Source organism: Topomyia yanbarensis, chromosome 2, assembly GCF_030247195.1.
Source record: "Topomyia yanbarensis strain Yona2022 chromosome 2, ASM3024719v1, whole genome shotgun sequence".
NCBI classification, from domain to species: domain Eukaryota; kingdom Metazoa; phylum Arthropoda; class Insecta; order Diptera; family Culicidae; genus Topomyia; species Topomyia yanbarensis.
The window spans coordinates 429796889-429819914 of NC_080671.1; the positions used below are offsets into that span (position 1 = coordinate 429796889).

General features: G+C 40.9%; 1 protein-coding gene and 1 long non-coding RNA gene across 4 annotated transcripts in view; one reads left to right on the plus strand and one right to left on the minus strand.

The window, feature by feature from the left end:
• LOC131685362 (isocitrate dehydrogenase [NAD] subunit gamma, mitochondrial) overlaps positions 1-23026 on the minus strand; it is a 67609-nt gene that overhangs the window by 12626 nt on the left and 31957 nt on the right. The gene's annotated exons all lie outside the window — the stretch shown is intronic.
• Positions 4269-4908, plus strand: LOC131685363 (uncharacterized). Its single transcript, XR_009304784.1, has 4 exons — positions 4269-4345; positions 4414-4470; positions 4527-4553; positions 4785-4908. It is a non-coding gene; the product is annotated as an uncharacterized LOC131685363 (long non-coding RNA).

The following is a 23026-nucleotide window of genomic DNA, read 5'->3' on the forward strand; positions in this document are numbered from 1 at the left end:
AAAGGCGAACATTTTTGGTGATACCACTCTTTGTACGTGAAGGGCACAAATCCTAACTTAATAAAGTCATGGGTGTGTTTCGACTTCGTTTAATCAGAAACGGACTAACTTATTATTGAAATATATCTAAATCTAAAAGCGGAAACACTATTTATGTTTCCAATCAAACGACTGGTCAAACGTAACGTCCCGTTAGACTAGAAGTTCTGTTAAGCCGATGAGACACAGCTAAGCCGAAACTTGTCTTGACTTAGCAGGACGTCTTCTATGTGGAATATTTTCTGAAAGTCAAAATTTAGCTTGAGCCTACGACAGTTGCCTATATTCAATTTCACCACCTGCGCCATTGGGTGCAGATATCATTCAACGCGTTAATCCTTATCAAAAAATACATTAGTATTACCGGACGAGAAGTTTCTCAACGCATTAGGTTTAATGAATTTGTCGGTATAATAATAATCCTTCCTGGTCGAAGCTCGAATAAACGACAGCTGGTTTATGAAGACAAACGCCTTATCTCATCTATCACCTGACCCACCGAAATAGGAATCATTTTTTTTCTGCCCCAAACTTATTCCCGCTACCAATCAGATAGACTAGTTAAAATGAATCCGTATTCAGTACACTGGTAATCAATGTCAGGTGCCAATTATTGCCTAATGTATTTTAAATTGATCCTTGTCCAAACTAATAAATAGAAGCGAAAAAAGCACTATCCACTTTCATATACGACCAACTCTTCGGATGGAAGAAGCTATTCAACGATTCTACAATCGGAAAAATGCGACCGAAAAGTTTGCTGCTGCTTTTGGCCGCCCTTTGCCTCCAGGAAGTGCTAAGCCAGACACACCCGGGTAAATCACGAACAACAACTCGCGTCAAATCACATCGAGCAACGTTGAAAACTACTCAGTCGCGTCACTCCGGAAAATTGGTAAACGCAAATCATCGACCGACTGCAGCGCCATTAGTAAGTTAAATTTGTTTATCAAAACAGCAAGTATTATGATTATCTTTTATTAACTGGATTCTAGAGGATCGGAGCAAAAACGACGAGAGCGTCAGTAAGTTCGAATTGGGTGTAAAACCCGTTGTAAATGGTTCTAATTCGTTATTTATTTCATTGTTTTAGACAACACGGCCGTGTTGGACGTATGTCGCGGCAATTTGCCCACCTAACAAGGTAAATAGCGTGCGTTTCGCCAAGAGATTTTAACTAATAGAGGGAGCAAAGCGCTACTGTCTCCATATATTCACGGACTGAAACAAAGGGTCTCGCTCTAGCATATTGTATCCCATTACTTTAACATGTGTGTTTACACTCGAAAACAATGCTTCGCCCGCTTTAACGCTCATTTGAAATATATTTGTATTTGGGACTGTGGCCGCATTTGAAATTTTGGCGCCACTGACATATGAACAATAATATGGGGGATAGACCACTAGTGAAAAATTGTTCCCAAGCCTGAGGGGTATCCCACCAGCAAATGAGTGTTTGGGACGGCGAATAAAAGGTGGAGCTAGTGTTCTGGGGAAATTGTCGGATCGATATTTTTTGAGGGAATCCCCTCATAGTGTTATGTCTGTTAGTCTGTGCTAATGGACCTAACATATGTAAGAGCGAGATAGTAAACCATCAGTGTTAATAGCGGCATGCGACCTCTTCTTGTAGTCTTCTGGCAAAGATTCTCAAATCCCTAAGTACCCTCGCACGAAGTTTTATTAACCCATTCATGTCCATGTTGTTTGTGGACAACAACGTTTTTAAACAGATATAACTTTTGATTGAGGCGAGATTTGCTCACAAAAACAAGTAAGGCTCATTAATGTGATTATTGCCTTTAATTTGAGTATTAACAGTTACAAGGATCAGCTCTAGAACTGAAGTTATTGCAATTAGTGTGATTGGATTCCAATGGAGCAGTGCTGCCAGGGACAGTTTACGTTGACGACGGAAAATGATATTTTCATATATCTTCGTTATGGTGCAATATTATTGAAAACTGATCAAATTTATCAATTTAGACTGTCGTTGGCTACGTTTTCCACGTAACTTGACTATTGTAATTATTCCAGGAGAATTGTATTGAGCATTAAAAGGTAAAAATTAACCAGTTTCTAGCACTGCCACGAAAGCACCTATCTTCATGAAAATAGGCTTATCGTGTTTCTTGACCCAACCGTTTTCAAGGAAAAAAAGTTTGGAAACCCTACATGTAGTAGAAAAAAGTTGGGCATGAAAGCGTTAATGTCATTACAGAGCAGTAATGTGACTTCTAATGATGTACAAACGAGCAATGACGGAATTCCCATACAATTCCAGAAATGTCATTACTTATGTCGTTTTTCCTCGAAGCGAAACTGAGTCAGTTTCTAACCCCAACTGCTGTCAAAATGTATAAAGTGACAGCGGTTGGGGTTAGAACCTGACTCAGTTTCAGGTTCAAGCAAAAACACCACTAGTAAATCGGCCTCACGATCGCACATCTACCCACTCCCCCTCCCCACAACCCATTCGGAAATTGTCTCGGAATCCTGAATGTATTCTGTACAGATTCCAACTCAAATGCAACAATCGATTCTTGTATTTGAGCTGGGAAGCGTATAGAATCCATTCAGGTATCCGAACCGGAGCCGGAGTGGGTGTGACTGGGTATGCCAGCGAACACCCGCATACACACACCACTTTCTGATGTCACTATCTAATGCTTCATTCTCCTAGTACACTTTATCGTTCTTGCAACTCAAATTCATCTACACGGAAAAATAAAACAACCCAAAGATTAAGTTTCATTTAAGATACTTTTGAGTTGTGCGTCGCTTTCGCACTTATAAGTGTTGTCAAAAACAAACCGAGAGATTCGACTCAGTCGAGATCTTCCGTGAAATAAGGTACTTTTGAGTTGTTTGGGTATACTCAAAATTAGGTAAATTCAACATAAATTTAGGTGTATTGAACTCAAGGTTGAGTATAAAAAACCTATCAATGAGTTGTGATTTTTGGCGTGATTAAAGGGAAACTACTTTCAACACGGTTTACCTCATTCTACCTTATTCCACAATACCCTCAGATTGAGTCAAAAGAACTAAATTTTAGGTGTTTTTTCGTATGCGTGTACTTTTCCCTCAATGTTTGTCGCTCATTTCTCGTAAATAATCACAGCGAACACAGATAGAATGGGAAAGGAGATGAATAGTGAAAATCAACCATAACGGCAACACTTGCTTTGTTCATTGATTTCATTGCAATTCAAATAGACGAATCAATTTTGAAACTAATAGTAACCCAAGTAACCATAAGCATTATGCCATTGCACTATATTGGCTATATATTTGCACTAATGTTGCATTGAAACTCTATTACAGCATTAACAATGCAATAAAGCTGTATATTAGCATCAATAATGCATAACTGCACATCCGACATATAGCATTATCGCTTGCCCTATATGCGTATATAAAGCTGATATAACGCGTACATGCTTCAAGGATGTTTAAAGCATGTAAGCTTTACAAGTGCATTTAGTGCCATTGTAGAGCAAATAAAAAGCCGATATAATGCTATTGTAATGCTGTGGATTTATTTGTTATGCAACTCTTCTTGAAGATTATATTCGGCATATTTCATTTCAATCGAACATATGCAATATAGTCCAGGGAGCCAACGCAGCGCACTTACCGTGAAAGACGAGGCAAGGTACCTCAGTTCGAGACTTACTAAAGGTAATTTTCATAAAACATTTCATATCATGTGAGAACGAAAACCCATTAAGGATATTCATTACAATGGATTAGAAGAGGGTCAATTACGGGTTTAAAAGGAACATTTTATTTTAAAATTTTTCCTTTTTGCTTATCATACCGAAAGGAAAGTAATGCCAATATTAGGCTTACAAATTTGACATTTACACGCTGGTGCTATATAATAGCATTAGTACTGCAGAAATGAGCTGTCAATCTCTGCACAGTAATAGCACTATATTTCGCCTTTTCTGGCATAATACCAGCATTATAGAAGTATTTAGGGCTTCACGGCTCTTTAAGACAGCTTTATATGTGAATCTAAAGCAGATATTAGGCTATGTTATAAAGCTAGCTTATCGGTTACTTGGGAACTATACTTTAGAATGCACATTATAAGCACGATTTGGTGTAAAACCTAACAGGGATGTTAACTTGGTATAAAACCTAACAGGGATGTTTAATGTTTACTAAGTCATAATAACAATGATGGAATGTATATTATTTTCGTTTAACGATATTTTTCAGTTAGTTAAAAATAGTTTTATTTGTTTCATTGTTTTAGACGACACGACGATCCTCGCCTCCAGTTTCGACTAACAAGGTAATAACAATGCGAAATTTTTGATTGACTTTGTATAACAAAATCAAGGTTTCTCGTTTTGTTTTCAGCATCAAAACGCGGCGATGAGAAAAACCACTACCACGAAGCGAGTTGTTTTGAGCGCGGTATGTTGACAAATAACTAACATGCTAACTAACATAATAACTATTATATTTCACAGTCCTACTACGATGCAGTTCCCTACATGGTAAGATTAGGTTTGTTCCAGTACACGAGTCAGTCCGGAGTAAACAGGAGCAAAAATTATTTACTCCTTTTTACTCCGGTTTTCTAACAGAAGAAAAAAGAGAAGAAGAGAGTACAGGAACGATTTTCTCCGGAGTACTTCTAGTTTGTACTGGTACTGGAACAAACCTATTGTTCACTCTTTACGAAAACCGATTACTCATACATGAACCACCTCTTGTTCCTTCATCAGTTATTTTCCCACGTATATAGCAGAGACACCAACTCGACCAATAATGGAACCGTGCACGATTCAGCTGCCTACAATAGTACACTTGCATCCGACGAACCTTTGACAGTGATGAACGTAACGACAGAAGCTTGGACGGTAATGAACACAACGGCTGAAGAAATCGAAACCGCTACGAACGCCAGCACTGTTACTAGGAAGAAACTGAAACGTCGTATAACCTCAGTTATTCCGAATACGACCAGGATTCTACTGAAGCGCCGAAAGACTACAATCGCCGATTACTCGGAAGACGAGGAGTAGGAACAATGTGGTATATACAAGTGGGGCTAAGACGTCACTATTGTATTCGTAAGATGAATCTTACATGAGTGGTGTTAGTGATATCAGAATAAATCGACTTGCTTTCGTCATACCGTTCGTTTAGCTCCCATTGAATCGTGTGAACGCTATGACGTCGACACGTCGCGCTTCTGGATTGTTTACATATTTTTGGTTTCCAACGTTAGCAAACCATGTGATCTGCCACACCTATTTATACTACATTGGAGTGAGAAGGCAAAGTTTCATTCACTCCATTTATTTAGTTCAACATCAATTTCATGATAACACTGAATCAACAATTTGCCTCCACAATACTCGATTTGTAGCTGCAGCTCTCCGACGTCGGTTACGCCCAACACTCGCCAAATCACGTTCCACCTGGTCCGCCCATCGTGCTCTCTGTGCTCCTCGCCTTCTTGTACCACCCGGGTCATTAGTGAACACCATCTTTGCAGGATTGTTGCACGGCATTCTTGCAACATACCCTGCCCACCGTATCCTTCCAGCATTGGCCACCTTTTGGATACTGGGTTCGCCATAGAGTGCAGCGAGCTCGTGGCTCACCTTCGCCGCCAAACACCGTTCTCCTGCACACCGCCGAAGATCGTTCTTAGCACCCGTCGCTCGAAAACTCCTAGCGCTTTCAGGTCCAAGTCTCGTGTCCGTAGAGAACCACTGGTTTTATAAGCGTTTTGTACATGGTGCATTTGATGCGGGGGTGAAACTTTCTTGACCGCAGTTTCTTCTGGAGCCCATAGTAGGCCCGACTTCCGCTGATGATGCGTCTTCGGATACCACGGCTCACGTTATTGTCAGCCGTTAATAAGGATCCTAGGTAGACAAAATCCTCCACTACCTCGAAGGTATCCCCGTCGATCGTAACGCTGTTTCCTAACCGGATCCGGTCGTTTTCGGTTCCGCCTACCAGCAGATGCTTTGTTTTGGACGCATTTACCACTAGTCCGACCCTTGCTGCTTCGCGTTTCAGGCGGGTGTACAGGTCTGCCACCGTTCCAAATGTTCGGGCGATAATGTCCATGTCGTCCGCGAAGCATACAAATTGGCCGGATTTCGTGAAGATCGTGTCCCGGCTGTTGAGCCCGGATCGTCGCATCACACTTTCCAGAGCGATGTTGAATAGTAGACACGAGAGTCCATCACCTTGTCTCAGTCCCCGTCGAGATTCGAATGGACTAGAAAGTTCACCCGAAATCCTTACGCTGTTTTGTACACCGTCCATCGTTGCTTTGATCAGTCGAGTCAGCTTCCCGGGTTTTCGTCCATGATTCTCCATAGCTCTACGCGGCCGATAGTGTCGTATGCCGCCTTCAAGTCGATGAACAGGTGATGCGTTGGGACCTGGTATTCACGGCATTTCTGGATGATTTGCCGTACGGTGAAGATCTGGTCCGTTGTCGATCGGCCATCGATGAAGCCGGCTTGATAACTTCCCACGAACTCATTTATTTTAGGTGATAGACGACGGAAGATGATCTGGGATAGCACTTTGTAGGCGGCATTCAAAATGGTGATCGCTCGGAAGTTCTCACACTCCAAATGGTCGCCTTTCTTGTAAATGGGACAGATCATCCCTTCTTTCCACTCCTCCGGTAGCTGTTCGGTTTCCCAGGTTCTGACTACTAGCTGGTGCAGACAAGTGGCCAACTTTTACGGGCCCAACTTGATGAGTACAGCTGCGATACCATCCTTGCCAGCTGCTTTATTGTTCTTGAGCTGTTGGATGGCATCCTTAACTTCCCTCAATGTGGGAGTTGGTTCATTCCCGTCCTCAACTGCACTGACGTAGTCAAATCCTCCGTTGCCTTGGCCATGTGTACCTACATTCTCCTCGCCGTTCAGGTGCTCGTCGAAGTGCTGCTTCCACCTTTCGATCACCTCACGGTTGTCCGTCAGCAGGCTCCCGTCCGTATCCCTACATATTTCGGCTTGCAGCACGAAGCCTTTGCGGGATGCGTTGAGCTTCTGGTAGAACTTCCGTGTATCTTGAGAACGGCACAGCAGTTCCATTTCCTCGCACTACGCTTCTTCCAGGCGGCGTTTTTTCTCCCGAAAGAGGCGTGTCTGCTGCCTCCGCTTCTGTTTGTATCGTTCCACATTCTGTCGGGTTCCATGCTGCAGCATGACCGCACGCGCTGCATTCTTCTCCTCCTAAACCGCTCTGCACTCCTCGTCGAACCAATCGTTCCGTCATCTCCGTTAATCGTACCCGACAATGTCCTCAGCTACGTTGTTGATGGCTGCTTTTACTGTTCTGAAGCAGTCCTCTAGAGGGACCACGTCGAGCTCTCCCTCGTCCGGTAACGCTGCCTCGAGGTGCTGCGCATAAGCAGTGGCGACATCTGGTTGCTTCAGTCGCTCCAGATCGTATCGAAGCGGCCGTCGGTACCGTACATGATTAATGACGGATAGTTTTGGGCGCAATTTAACCATCACCAGGTAGTGGTCAGAGTCGATGTTAGCGCCACGATAGGTCCTGACGTCGATAATGTCGGAGAAGTGCCGTCCATCAATCAGGACGTGGTCGATTTGCGATTCCGTCTGTAGCGGTGATCTCCAGGTGTAACGATAAGGGAGGCTGTGCTGGAAGAAGGTGCTTCGAATGGCCATGTTCTTGGAGGCGGCGAAATCAATGAGTCGAAGGCCGTTCTCATTCGTCAGCTGGTGAGCGCTGAACTTTCCAATCGTCGCTCTGAATTCCTCCTCCTGGCCTACCTGAGCGTATAAGTGCCCAATGATGATCTTGACGTCGTGGCTTGGGCAGCGGTCGTATTCTCGTTCGAGCTGCGCGTAGAAACCGTCTTTGTCATCATCGGTGCTTCCGGAGTGAGCACGTTTATTATGCTGATGTTGAAGAAACGGCCCTTGATCCTCAACCTGCACATTCTTTCGTCGATCGGCCACCAACCGATCACGCGCCTTTGCATATCGCCCATCACAATAAAAGCTGTCCCTAGCTCATGTGTGTTGCCGCAGCTCTGGTAGATGGTATGATTACCTCTAAACGTTCGCACCATGGATCCTGTCCAACACACCTCCTGCAGCGCTACGATTCCGAACCCGCGGTCCTTGAGAACATCGGCGAGTACGCGGGTGCTCCCGATGGAGTTGCAGTTCCACGTTCCAAGCTTCCAATCGCCAGTCCCTTTTCGTCGCAGTGGTCGTCGCCATTGGTATCGGTTCGCATTCTTATCTTGTTGACTCTTCGCTGCAATTGGTTTTTTACGGCTGGCTCGCAGGGCCTGACACCAATCCCCTAACTTTCCGGAGTTCCATAATGCACAGTTGAGCTTAGAGTTCTTCACTGGCACTCGGACGATGATCAGCCGCCCCTAACATGGGGAGCAGACGCTGTTTTGAGCCGCTCCTTCTGGAGATCAGACGCTCAGGCTTGCAGCAGCAAAACACCCCCCCCCCCCCTCCTCCCTTCCCTGGCAGCCTATGACCACAAAGTTCCCACCGGGGTTGGTTACCCGATCTTCCCTAAGGTTGCTCGTAGTTCCCGGCCAGTACCATGGGGAGGTAGGGATAGGAGTTGCTGGGAAGAGGCTCTGTCTTACGCATTACCCAGCCTTTGCGGAGAAGGCAAAGTTTACTACACGGAAAAATAAAACAACCCGCAGAATAAGTTATTTGAACTTAAACTTAGGTAGTTTTGAGTTTTGCGTCGCTTTCGCACTTATTAGTGTTATCAAAAACAAAGAGAGTGATTCGATTCAGTCGAGGCCTTCCATGGAATAAGGTACTTTTGAGTTGTTTGAGGTATACTCAAAATTAGGTAGATTCAACCTAAATTTAGGCATATTTAACTCAAGGTTCAGTATAAAAAACCTGTCTATGAGTTGTGAATTTTGCTGTGGTTAACTGGAAACTACCTGTTTTTCAAAAAATGATCCAGACTGTCTTTTGAAAAGGGTGAAACTTTTTTTACCAATTTTTTCAGTCTAAAAATGACAAATCCTCCAAAAAAAATGTTATAGGATTTTCACAAAATTAGTCTAATTTTTTAATAAAAATATTGAAAAAATTCTTCATTGACACTGAAAAAGACCGATTATAAAAATTTCGATTTACAAAAAAACCATCTTTGATTTGAATGAAATTTTGTTCCAAAATAGGTGATTGTGTACTCTACCTACCGTCAAAAATTCAAGTTGGGCACTTTCAAGGAAAAAAAAGTTACTTGAAAAAAACTTTTCCTTGCCCAAACTGATTTTTCCAGTGTATTTTTATCGCAAACTAAACCAATAAAAGTCATAGTCATCTCAGAATCTAATTTCCCAACTGCTAGTTGCCTGATACATGCAAAAAGTATCAGTAACGAATTTGGTATACATTCATAGCAAACTTGAATCAGGGCAAATATAAGCCATTTAACATCATCGATATATGCGAGATTTAACTAAATACAACTTTGCCGTGTACGAAGAAGTATCTTGTCTATGTACCCCCCGGGAAATAGAGTTTGATGGTGTAGTCACCAACAAGGGCCTTAATTGCGAAGTATGGGGTTCGCTCCTTCAAGAACCCTTTGCCCTTCGACCAGTGAAAATTCTGGTTCGCAAGCAATTGCGTTCAGAGAAAATCAAGGAGTGTATGAAAACAACTTTTTCCATCAGCCTCATTTCGAACCTTTCGCCGAATCTGCTCTGCCAAACTTTGATCTTTTGGACGGGTCTACTTATTTGCTTTTTTGTGCCGCGTGGCATGAACTGCCGTCGTTGCAAACAATTGGGCCTACAGGGACTTATTGTAGAAACAAGGCACGCTGTGGAAAATTCGGAGAGAATCATGAAAAGTTTTCCTGCTGTGGAGAGACTCCGCATGATATTTGGACATATCCCGCATATAAATTATGTGGCGACAAAATGAAACATTCTTTTTAGCAACGCTCCGATAAGAAATTAAAAAGAGCGCTACATCACCGACAACGACTAATCTCTACGTTTCCTTGTACACTATTGTACACTAAAGAACGAGGGTCTGACCATACCATTGTAGGAACATCTTCTAATTTCCGAAAGAGGAAAATCAATTCTTACCTAAGATTCCTCGTAAAGGCCTGAGAGTGTCCCATGAAGGGTGCTGTTACAAAACCGAAGCAAGTGGTTCCTAGTCTCGATAATCTTGGAAACTAGCAGGAATTTCCACATGATACATCAAATACCCTAAGTGTCCCTATATTTTGGTCCCTACATTTTCCCCCAGTTTTTACACAATGCATTTGCACTACGATTAAAGGTCAGACTAAACGAGTAACCGACGCGAACAACCGTGTGCAGTGTCCTACTTTGTAGTGGGCAGAGATTGCTTAGAATTGTACGCGAAAGGAACTTTTGAACGTCGGATCGCCCGAATTTTTCCCAACATACGCGATGCTACAAATGCAAATGAAAAACTTGATGAAAGCTGAAAAACGCGATTATTGGCACCGGTCCGTCGACAGATTAACGGACGGATCATCAGAGAAACAATGTTTCGTCTGGTGGCTAGGGCCTACGTTGTGTATTCGATTCATCCTGTGTTTGGAATACACGGAACGTTCGTCGTATGATAATAGCGATGCATCGCTTTTATACTAATTATTATGACAGTAGCGGTTAGTGCAATCATAAAAGAGGCTGTGCTGCCAACATTCTCCCACAAAACCGATGGTTTTATATTTACCTCTCAACGACCATGTCCACATCGTTACATTTACAGGAGGCTCTCCGCTTACCAGATCTCCATTAAATGAGTCCCTTCGGCATCGTTCCAGTCCAGTACGAGATACTATACCAAATTCGTTACTGATACTTTTTGCATGTATCAGGCATTAGCAGTTGGGAAATTTGATTCTGAGATGATTATGACTTTTATTGGTTTAGTTTTCGATAAAAATACAAAAAAAAAATTCAGTAAATACATAGCTAAATTTGTGTTTGGACCCGGTATAAGAACAACTATCCCGATGGGACACTACCCAACTGTGTTTCAGGTGGAGATTCAAGCAATTCTTGAGTGTGTGTATATCTGTCTAAGGAAAAAATATAGATTTGCAACGATAGGTACCTTTTCAGACAACTTAGCAGCTCTTAATGCTTTGAAAGCCTCAACTTGTCAGTCGAAGTTAGTATGGGAATGCATTATCTTACTTAAGCAGCTGCCACGGAATAATGAAGTAAACTTGCTTTAGGTGCCCGGTCACAGTGGAATTCAAGGAAATGAATCCACTGATAGTTTGGCAAGACAAAGTTCCGAAGCTGAATTTATAGGCCTGGAACCTTTATAGGCCTGGAACCTTTCTGCGACCTGTCCTTTAAATATGGAACTGGAACGCCACAGATACTGCAAAACATGCAAGGAAATTTATAAAACCGAGTGCCAAAGCCGCTCTAGCTTTACCTAATCCAAATAAGAGAAACCTTAGAATAACAGGTGTGTTTACCTAGTAGAATCATCTACATAAAATGGGAAAAATTCAAAGTCCGAGCTGTCGTTTCTGTCAATTTAAGAATGAGACAGCGGAGCATCTACTTTGTGATTGCAGCGCTCTTGTTAGTTACAGATATTCAATTCTTGGAAAAGGGTTCCTACAGCCCTCTGAGATTTGGCAATCAAATCCTGGTAAGGTAATCAGATTCATTAAACGAGTTGATTCGAACTGGGATAATATGCAAAATCAGATCATTATCTCAAATATGAAGGGAAAGCTGAAGTGCGTAACATAAAATTGAGTCATACCATAATATTCCTTTAAATGGTCGCAGTGGAAATCAAGGTTCTACAAGCTTTTGTTAAAAAAAAAGTAAAGGGCGAACACGAAATTATTGCGACACATTCAACAGGGCATAACTTTTTTACCATTGGGTAAAAATCAACCAAATTTTGCACACTTTCTCATTGATGTGTATTGTTTACATGCTGTCAAACTCGAAGTCGTGTTTTTCGATTCAACGAAAACGGAGGTGAACCAACGCGAGTCGAGAGAACAAATTCTTTCCAAACACCTGGAATTTCCAGACTTGTCGCACCGGCAGTTGGGAAAAATGTTGAACATTCACCATTCAACCGTCTCCATAGTGTTGAAGCGGTTCCAGGAGCGGTTGACGTTGGACCACGGCAAAGGAGCTGGAAGAAACCCGGGACCGGAGAACAAAAAGACGGAGGGAAAGGTGAAGCGGATGATTAAAGCGAATCCCAACGTCTCAAGCCGTGATTTGGCAAAAAAAATCGGCATGTCGCAGAGCTACGTCCAGAATGCAAAGAAGAGAGCTGGACTACATACATACAAGGTACAGAACTTCCCAAATTGCGATGAGCGGCAACAATCGACAGCTAAAACTCGGGCACGGAAGCTCTACGAGAAGATACTGAAAAAATATTGCTGCTGTGTGATGGACGACGAAACGTATATAAAAGCCGATTTTAAGCAAATTCCGGGGTTGGAGTTTTTCACCGGCAAGAGCAAGTTCTATGTGGACGACAAATTTAAGAAGAAGAAAATGTCGAAGTTCGCCTCCAAATATCTCATTTCGTCGCTGTTGTGCTATCTTATGACAAGCGCCATTTTGCACATTTCGAGAAAAACGATTTTTAAAGTTTGAGATTGAATATCATGAAACTTATAAATGGTAGAAACATTTCAGAGAAGACAATTGATGCTTCTACCTATTCTGTACTAATCTCTCAAATATTACGAAGATCGGTTGACTATGTTGCGAGTTTTCACTAAAAATGTAAACAAAAGTCACACGTGTCATAGGTGTGTATTAATGAAAAAAATTGTATGACGTGTCATAATCGTGCATGGAAAATTTTCCATAGAAAAAAATCACTAATTATGAACTTTTATTCATATCTTTGGCTTCATTTAGTCTATAAACAAGCGGTTAGATGCATTTTGAAGGAAATGAGTCATTAAATCTAGAAAAAATAGTTATTTTTAGTTACAGTGTTGCCAAATAGGCAATATTTGCAGTTTAAAGCTAAAACTGCGTTTTTCTCCCAATACATGTATTTTTCTTTTGAAAATTATTATGTCATTGTGTTCTTACGACATTTTTACACATAAAAGCAACCAAAACTTTATTAGCACTTGAGCCAATCCCAAGATATAATGATTTGAAGCAAAAAACTGACAATTTCTAATCACTTTTCTCGCTATATTTCAGTAACTAAGCAAAATTTCAAAATTCTGGAAACGCCATCTTGTAGAGATTCGTTAGACGAGTAATGTGGCATATCTAACTCAGTTTACCCCAAAATGGCGTTTGTCATAAGATAGCACAACAGCGACGATTTGGCAGGCCATCTGCTCTTGCGGACTGAGGAGTGAGCCTTTCGTGACAAAGGGCACAGTAAATGGCGAGATCTACAAATCTGAGTGCCTCGAGAAGCGCCTTTTGCCGTTCTTGCAGCAGCACGTCGAAGCTCCGCTATTTTGGCCAGATTTGGCATCATGCCACTATTCTAAAAGTGTCCTGGAGTGGTATGAGGCCAATTCTGTCCATTTTGTTCCAAAGGACATGAATCCGCCAAACTGTCCGGAGCTGCGCCCGGTGGAGCAGTACTGGGCAATGATGAAGCGGGAACTTCGGAAGAGCAAGAAGACAGTCAAAGACGAGGACATGTTAAGAAAATGGAAAAAAACTGAGAAACTGGTACCGGATGACACTGTAAAGACTTTGATGGAGGGCATCAAGCGATAATGCGTTCTATTTTACACTCAAGGCTCCATCGATTAACTTTTCTTTTGATTTTTGAAGTAAATATATGTATAAAACTACCCTAAAATTTAGGTTTGATTTTAAACATTATAAGAAAATTGGCATGACATTTTCGGTGTCGCAATAATTTCGTGTTCGCCCTCTATCATTTCAAATCAAAATGCTTTTAATAAAAATCTTCCGAAATGCGATTAATTCATGTAATTATGCCCTTTTTAAAAATTATTCACGTTACCCCATCATCATCAAGCTAACGTTTATCGTTTTAAGGCGTAAAAGTAACTTTTTCAGTGAACATGAACTTTTCTCATGAGGATTCGACGACTTCTTGAATAATCTGCGCGAGCTCATGTTTAAACCTTCTTCTAGCCTACCAACGAATTATCAATCTTTTTTCTGTACATATCTATTTAATTCTCACTACCAATCAGCTGTGGCGATAGACTAGCTCAAATACTTCCGCATTCAGTACTTTGGTTATAAAAGCCAACCCCCAATTACCGCTTAATCCATTTTAAATTAACCTTTGCCCAAACTAATAAATAGATGTAACAAAAACACTACCGGTTTCAAATACGACCTACTCGTTGGATGGAAGAAGCAACTCAACGATTCAACAATCGAAACAATGAGAACAGAAAATTTACTGCCATTGCTTTTGACCACCTTCTGCCTGCAGGAAGTGCTGAGCTATACAATCCCGGGTGTATCACGAACGACAACTCAAAGTAAATCAATACGAGCAGCATGGAATAATATGAAGTGGCATCACTTTGGAGAATCGGTAAACAAATCTCAGCTAACGACTGCAGCGCCACGAGTAAGTTATAATTTTACACAAAAAAGAGAAATATATAGATTTTATTTTATGACTATATCTATTTCGCCGGATTCTAAGGAATCCGTACAAAAATGACGAGAGTATTACAATTCGGTGTAAATGGAACAGTTCTAAAAAGGTTGAATTTAAATTTCTTACTGGTTTAATATATTTAATTTGTTTCATTGTTTGAAGAGGCTTCAATCACCAACGTCCATAAACTGTGAAACTTTCGATCGACCTTGTACATAATATCTCGATTTATTATTTGGTTTTTAGCATAGACACGAATCGATGATAAACAATACTAGCAAGAAGGGATTTGATCTCTCCTCATGGTTATCGGTATATTAACAATGAAATAACATATTAGGAAAATTATTAACTTACATATTTCACAGAATATATTCAATCTAAACCCCTTCGGAAAGGTAACATTAGCTATTTATAACAACCTATTGTTCATACATGAACCACCTCTTCTTCCTTCATCAGGGTTATACCAGCCATAAACGAACAGAAACCAACTTGACCAACAATCAAATCGTGTACGATTCAGCTGCCTACAACAATACACTTGCATTCGCAAAACCTTGGACGGAGATGAACGTAACGGCAGAATCTTCGACAGTTGCGAACGTAACGACAGGACCTTCGATGCTTGCGAGTGTAACAACAGAACCTTGGCCGGTGACGACCGTAACGACAGAAAAAATCGATGTCCCTACAAATGCCAGAACTGTCACTAGGAAGAAACTAAAGCGACGTACAACAACAGTCATTCCGGAAACGACCAGGGCTCAACTGAAGCGTCGAAAGACTACAGTCGCCGTTTACACGGATGACGAGAAGTAGGAAGGTGTCGTTTGCTAACTTGAAATAGTGTTTTCGTTTTTACATTGGTACTACACCGGTGTGGTGTAAAAAATAGAATGAGTTTGAATAAGTGTAACACGGAGTTCCTCGGTGCACCACGATGTAGTGCAATGACATAATGACACTACAACTACTCTCCATAAACGCTACCTACAATAAAATTCGCGATTATCCTGGGATAACCAGTCTGTCTTGCTTTCCTAAACTTTTCGAATCCATCATAGATAAAAACAGATTGAACGTTCAACCAGTACAAACATTCTAGAATTTGTTGATTACTCATTAAATGCCATGGATAAAGAACATTATATGGAAGCTATTTACACTGACTTCAGCAAAGCTTTTGATAAGCTTGACATTCTCATGTTGATTTTCAAACTTGATAAATTGAGAATCGAGGTGAGAGTCCTCTAATGAATTAAGTCGTATTTAACTGATCGCCAGAAAATAGTAAAGTTTTATGAGATGAAACCTGATATCATTGAAGTTACATTTGGGGTACCTCAAGGTTCACACTTGGGACCTATTCTTTTCATTTTATATGTCAACGATATCTCTCTTTAAAAAAACAAAAAAAATCTAATATATGCAGTTGGCTGCATTCCTACTTGGCCTGTGTTAAACCAAAGAGGACCAAGCGCCATTTTGAAGTACTTTATCTAAAATCGCTTTAACATCCAATGTAACACCAGGAACTCTAATATCTATTATGTTTTGGGAGCTCAAATAGCAAACGAAAGCAAGCAAGTGTTCTTTGACTTTCTATGTATATGGTAAGTTATCGAAAAATGAATTTTGGTACGAAAAATACACGAAAAAATTATGGCGCTTAGCTCGGTTTGGCTTAACGCAGGCCACTTCTACGAGCGATCCGCTCTCGTTAGAATCGGTACCACACGTTCAAGCGCATTCGAAACGCCAATCGGTGTGCCTCAAGGAAGTCACCTAGGGCCACTTATATTTCTATTATTCATCAAAGATCTCTGCAGCCGCATCAAGTCTGGAAAACTATTCTACGCTGACGATCTGAAACTCTTTCGTTAACCCTCAAAAAGGCAAGCTAAAATTGTGACTTCAAGAAGCATCACTCCTAAGACCCAACGAAATCAAAAACCACATTTTTGTCGTTTTATCAGTGATAGAATCGAAAGCTCGAAAACGCTCGATCATTTGTATTTCAAATTACAAGTTCATTGAAACTAGAGAACTGTAACTAGCTGGGGCCTCTGAGACTTTTTGCCATTTTTGAGGGTTAAATAAATGGCCTCAGGACTCGATTCAGCTGTGCTTCAAAATGATATAGATAATATCAACGTCGATGAATGTAAGGTGATAAGTTTCGGGCGCTTGGCAATTATAAGGCGTTGCGAATATACCCTTCAAGCCTGTGTGGCTTGGGAGTGTCATTCGACAGTATTTTTTTTTATTAAAAACATGTTTATTCTTAAAAAAGATGGGTGGGTAATGTCTAGGACATAACCGGAGTGTCGTGACTACTCGTTTGACTTGTAATTCAAATCGAATGATACTCAATGAAATATGTGGGAATGTTTCAAGTTATTCTTTATAATAATTATGGTGGTTCTGAAAAGAACCTTTGTTGTTGGCGTCTGCGTTGATCGGGGATGCGCTGGATTCTAAGCTCGTTGAGACATTCATTCATGAAATGAACAAATTTCATATTTTCTTGCTTTGAACTATCAATGTTAAAATCTCTCGAAACAACCATCGGAATCTTTTCCGTACAGAAATGAACACGCTTAGCGAAAAACTAGGGGCGGGTAATGTCCGGCACATAACCGCGATGCTCATATTCTTAAAATTCTGCTTGTATCTCCTTCAAATGGCTAAATTTTGCGCATTAAGTTCGATTCACCGGGCTCAGCGAAATTTTCCTGGGGATCCCGTTCGTTAGTATATTCAGCAAAACAATTTTATTACCGAGTTCTCCGCGTTGAATACAGGTCAATAATTTCATATAATGATTTCAACATGCAGACAATGTACATGTATGACAGGTGGGAGTGTTCTGAAGTGGTTTTAGTGGAGGTAACAACATAAAATCATGTATTGGACATTTTACAATGATTCTCCTTAACCCTGCAAAACCACGTGGTTGGCAGCAGAGGGTTAAGTTGTTTGGAAGAGATGACAGTTAATATATGATAACTAAAAATATAAAATTGTTCTATAAATTGCAAAGTTATTGCCGCGTTGACCTGAAAATTTGTCATTTCATTCATAAAGGAACAATCATTGAAATTATGTCAATTTATGCTTTGCAAGATTTGAAATAACTTCGAAGTGTGGTCACGACACCCCTGTTATGTCATATACATTACCAACCCATCTTTTTCCATTTTGCCTTTGTCCTAATAAGGACGGTTTGTGGATAACTATGTTGATACAAGACGGGAATCTTTTAAAACAATTCAAACCTTGCAGACGATTGTTTTTACTGCGTACATCCATACGATCTTTCCCCTTTCGCAGCTCACGCCGAATGAGCACACTTTTCATCAAGCTGTTCCTATTTATTGACTTTACAATGCAGATGGAAGGACGTCCTTTTGTTCGATAAATGAAAATATTTTCATCATTCGTTTTGGTGTAGCTTTCGCTTAGTGGCAGAGTTGCCACATTCACTGATTTTCTTGGAAGGATTTGCAAAAACCTTCGGGTTTGTAGATTGGAAAAACATTTTCTTATGATTCACTGGTAAAAATACAGAATTACCAAGCGCAAACTTAATACTAGTTAATAAAAGAAACTTTCTAATTAAATTCTTTTTCCATTTTGCCTTTGTCCTAATAAGGACGGTTTGTGGATAACTATGTTGATTCAAGACGGGAATCTTTTAAAACAATTCAAACCTTGCCGACGATTGTTTTTACTGCGTACATCCGTACGATCTTTCCCCTTTCGCAGCTCACACCGAATGAGCACGGTTTTCATCATGGTGTTCCTTTTTATTGACTTTACAATGCAGATGGAAGGACGTCCTTTTGTTCGATAAATGAAAATATTTTCATCATTCGTTTTGGTGTAGCTTTCGCTTAGTGGCAGAGTTGCCACATTCACTGATTTTCTAGGAGGGATTTGCAAAAACCTTCGGGTTTGTAGATTGGAAAAACATTTTCTTATGATTCACTGGTAAAAGTACAGAATTACCAAGGGCAAACTTAACACTAGTTAATAAAAGAAACTTTCTAATTAAATTCTTTTTCCATTTTGCCTTCGTCCTAATAAGGACGGTTTGTGGATAACTATGTTGATACAAGACGGGAATCTTTTAAAACAATTCAAACCTTGCAGACGATTGTTTTTACTGCGTACATCCATACGATCGTTCCCCTTTCGCAGCTCACACCGAATGAGCACGGTTTTCATCATGGTGTTCCTTTTTATTGACTTTACAATGCAGATGGAAGGACGTCCTTTTGTTCGATAAATGAAAATATTTTCATCATTCGTTTTGGTGTAGCTTTCGCTTAGTTGCCACATTCACTGATTTTCTTGGAAGGATTTGCAAAAACCTTCGGGTTTGTAGATTGGAAAAACATTTTCTTATGATTCACTGGTAAAAGTACAGAATTACCAAGCGCAAACTTAATACTAGTTAATAAAAGAAACTTTCTAATTAAATTCTTTTTCCATTTTGCATTCGTCCTAATAAGGACGGTTTGTGGATAACTATGTTGATACAAGACGGGAATCTTTTAAAACAATTCAAACCTTGCCGACGATTGTTTTTACTGCGTACATCCATACGATCTTTCCCCTTTCGCTGCTCACACCGAATGAGTACGCTTTGCAGTCTTCGATGTTTTGGTGGCATTTTTAGTGGCAGTTACTACCGCTTTTTCAGTGACTGCGTTTCTTAGCCTTTGGCTTTTTGGCCTTCTCACCGCCACCACCTCCACCAACGTTTTTCTGCTTCTCTCCGATGGTAGCTGATTTGATTGGTCGTCCGATGCAGCTTCTCACGACCACGCACGTCTGTTATGCACTGCGTCTTACACACGTCTGGTTTTGAGAAAAACTGCGACACCCCTATTTATAGGTTTTATCATTAATGTTGATTCTCATTTAAAGTAGTTTTTGAACTATTTAAACAAATTTTATATAGCAAACAACGTATCGGTAGCAAGCGTTGAACGTTTTCCTTCCGATTTATGAAACAAGATTGGCAATCCGTTTAGTAGAAGAAAAGTTATTAACGTTCAAAATGTACGTAACGCTTTCGCTAATATGCACTACTATCGCTTTCTCGCTCGTTCTCGTGGCGTGCATGAGCCTTTCCTTTCCGTCCGACTTCTAATGGCTTAACCAAAATTAATATCCCGGCTTTCCCCCACCAACTGCTCTCGTCAAGCAACCCAATACGAATAATCATAGGAACAAACATGTAGTGGACCTTTATATAAACTTTTCATTATTTTATTGTTCATTTGCTGCACCATTTTGACGGCTCTGTGCGGGATGGGCTGAAAATTTTCACTTTTCCGAGTCGTTTTCGAAAGATTTTTCAAAACACTATTTTTCCGTTGATAATGAATATCCTACATATTCCAAAATTTAATACAACATTGGTACAAATATTTTCGACAAAATGCCGAAGAAATTGATTAAATCCATTCAGTACAACAAAAGATATAAGCGTTCAAAATCTTACATCATTTTTCTTCCGAAATTTTGAAAAGGGGCCCCTATATTGAAAGGTAAGTCGTTAGTCACGACAAAAAACGACAATGAATATTGGCGAAGGGACTCTGGTCAACCGTACGACGCAACTTAGTCGCGATGCTCTCACAATACAATTCCGGATCCTGCTGGTCAACTGCTTCGTATCATTGGCCCGCCAATTATTTTTGTACACTAGGGCACTGAGGAAGCCGAAAAAATCCTCAATGGGACGGCACTGGGGTAAGTTGGCCGGGTTCTTTTCTTTCGGCACGTACGGTATCTTGTTCTGCTCGAGATACTCCAGCGTCTTCTTGGCGTAATTCTGCCTTGTCTGGCCAGAAGACGTACTTCCCGTCCGCATGATGCTCCCTTAACCTTCTGGCAGTCGCGCTAGTGCACTGAGTGCACGCTGCTCTGAAAAGCTAGCGAAATCGTCTTAGAGCATTAGCGACTGCTCGTTCAATAGGAAATATGCGCGACTTCCGGGGGGTTAAGAACGGCAGAAAATTTTCTCACTTTTCCAGGTACACTTGTTGATTGATGGCCAGACCTCTCAGCTTGAACCACGGCTTTGAAATTCCTCTGTCTGATATGGCGATGTACAGCATAACTTTTTTTTTTCTTCAAATTTGTGCTTAAACTTATATGTTACTTCAGGGGTGTGGCCGACTTGTCGCTGGAATAGTAGCTGTCATTTCCTGGAATGTAGGTCTTCGAGAGCGGAAAGTAACGTTCGTCGTCCAACACGACCGACGTCGGGCGGAATTTCTTCGTCATCCACCGACACAGCGATTTCACGATCGCTATCCGGTCGTCCGGGTAGTCGGGGAACGACAGATGATGTCCTCCATCTTGAGGGTTCGGTGAATCAAGGTATGGTAGCGGTTCCAACAGGTTGTAGTATCAAGATCTGCGAATTTGACCTTTATATAACAGTATTGTTCAGATAAAAACTCTGATATCCTTGTGATAAATAAACGCAACAAATAATTCAACAGTTTTTAATATTTTTAAATGGAATACGAAAATCAGCCAAGTACTTGAAGCGACTGTCGTAGATTTGGTAGACCACTCTGTAAAACGCTGACTGCTACTCCGTTATCTGGATCTGGACTAGCTGAAGCTGCACAGGGAATCAGTGGATAATTCTGCTTCGGAGTAGCGAAAGATCTTTCAATGTGCTACTCCTGGTAATCCCAAAGTTTTTATTGATCAAAACCGGCGCCGGTTAGGCCCGAACGTAGATCGCGGAAGGAAAGGGAAGAAATGTTAGTCCAATACTTGCTTTTGCTAGAGGCCGTATATACTATTGCGCACTCCACAAGTATCACGGAGGAGGATATTTGTTAGTAAGTATAGGGGTGCAATTCTTCACCAAAGGGATGACTCTGGACACTATCTGGACTAGATATCGACCCGTCAACTCATGGACCGGGGACCAACGGCTGGCTTTACTTCCCTTCCGAAGGAAGACGTGACCGCAGATTTTTTCAGCTCAGAAAAATCTCAACGACCCCGGCTAGGATTGAACCCAGACCAACTGGGTGGCGGTCACGCTTACCACTAAACTACCAGCTCCGTCAGAGTTCATCAAGTAATACGAATGGATTATCGAATGGGGAGTTGATGAAAGTTCGAATCATAGTGGCCAAGATGTCTGGTAACGATTTCCAGTATTACACCCACTATCAGACATCTTGAAAAGACGTGCTTATTAAGAATTTTAAATCATCAAACTTAACCCTCTACAACAAAAATTAATAGGTATAATTAAGCTGACCAACCGTACGGAATTTGGTAGGACTGTACGGATTGTCAGAGGTATATCCGGAAAAAGTAGCTGTACGGATTTGTCCGGAATTTTAACGGAATTTTCGAGCTCAGTGGAAGTAGAAGTACTCCCGAGACAATACAAATTCTTCTACAAATGAAAACAGACCAAATAACGTTGCGAGCTAGTTTTTCTGTATCTAAAAATATTATATTGATGGCAAAAAACAGCAAACGAGAGTGATTAAAATCGATTTTTACACATTATTTTCTAAGTTTTAGGAACAGGAATTTTTCCCAACACGAATATAAAAATGAACCGCTATCTATCTAACTATCCAGCTCGACCAGTCATTTAACACAATTCACAAAAGTTGGGTTAAATTTTTTGGATTCGGGGTCTAACTGGCGCCAAGTTGGGGATTCCTAGTATCCTTTTTGTCTGAACCGATATAGTGCTGAAGCCCTCAGTATCGGTAGTTCCGGTAGAATACCGATACCTGAATATTTTTGTTTTCAAAGAAAACGAAAAAGTGTTTCTCTTACTTTTTAGTGGCACGACCGAGGGGCAAGCACTAAATCTTCAATACGACGCAAGTGCCAAAAGTAGTACTTAATTATTTACTTTAAGTACCATTAGGTAACATTAAGTACATAAGGTACAGCAAATATTTGAAAAGTGCGTGTCAAATTCATTGTACAATTCAGATGTGTGGCGTGAAGAATTCCTGATCGCGCGGTAAGGAGCGTTTATATGTTTGCGTTGGAGACCGCGTTTATAAATTTATAAGTATTAAAACGAAGACTTAATCACCGGGGCGTTTCCATGTGCAAGATCGCGGGCGTAGATGTGCGTGGATGATCGCGAGGAATTCGAGTGTTAGTATGTTAATGTGTTTGATAGCGTAGGCGTTTGTCGCATGTATGTAACTTCGTGTGTATAAATTCGTTTGTATAATGGTGTATTCAGGTCATTGGGATATTCGCGAGAGATCTTGAATTTTCACGCAAACCGTGAGTCTGTGCTTAATTTTGAGTGTACT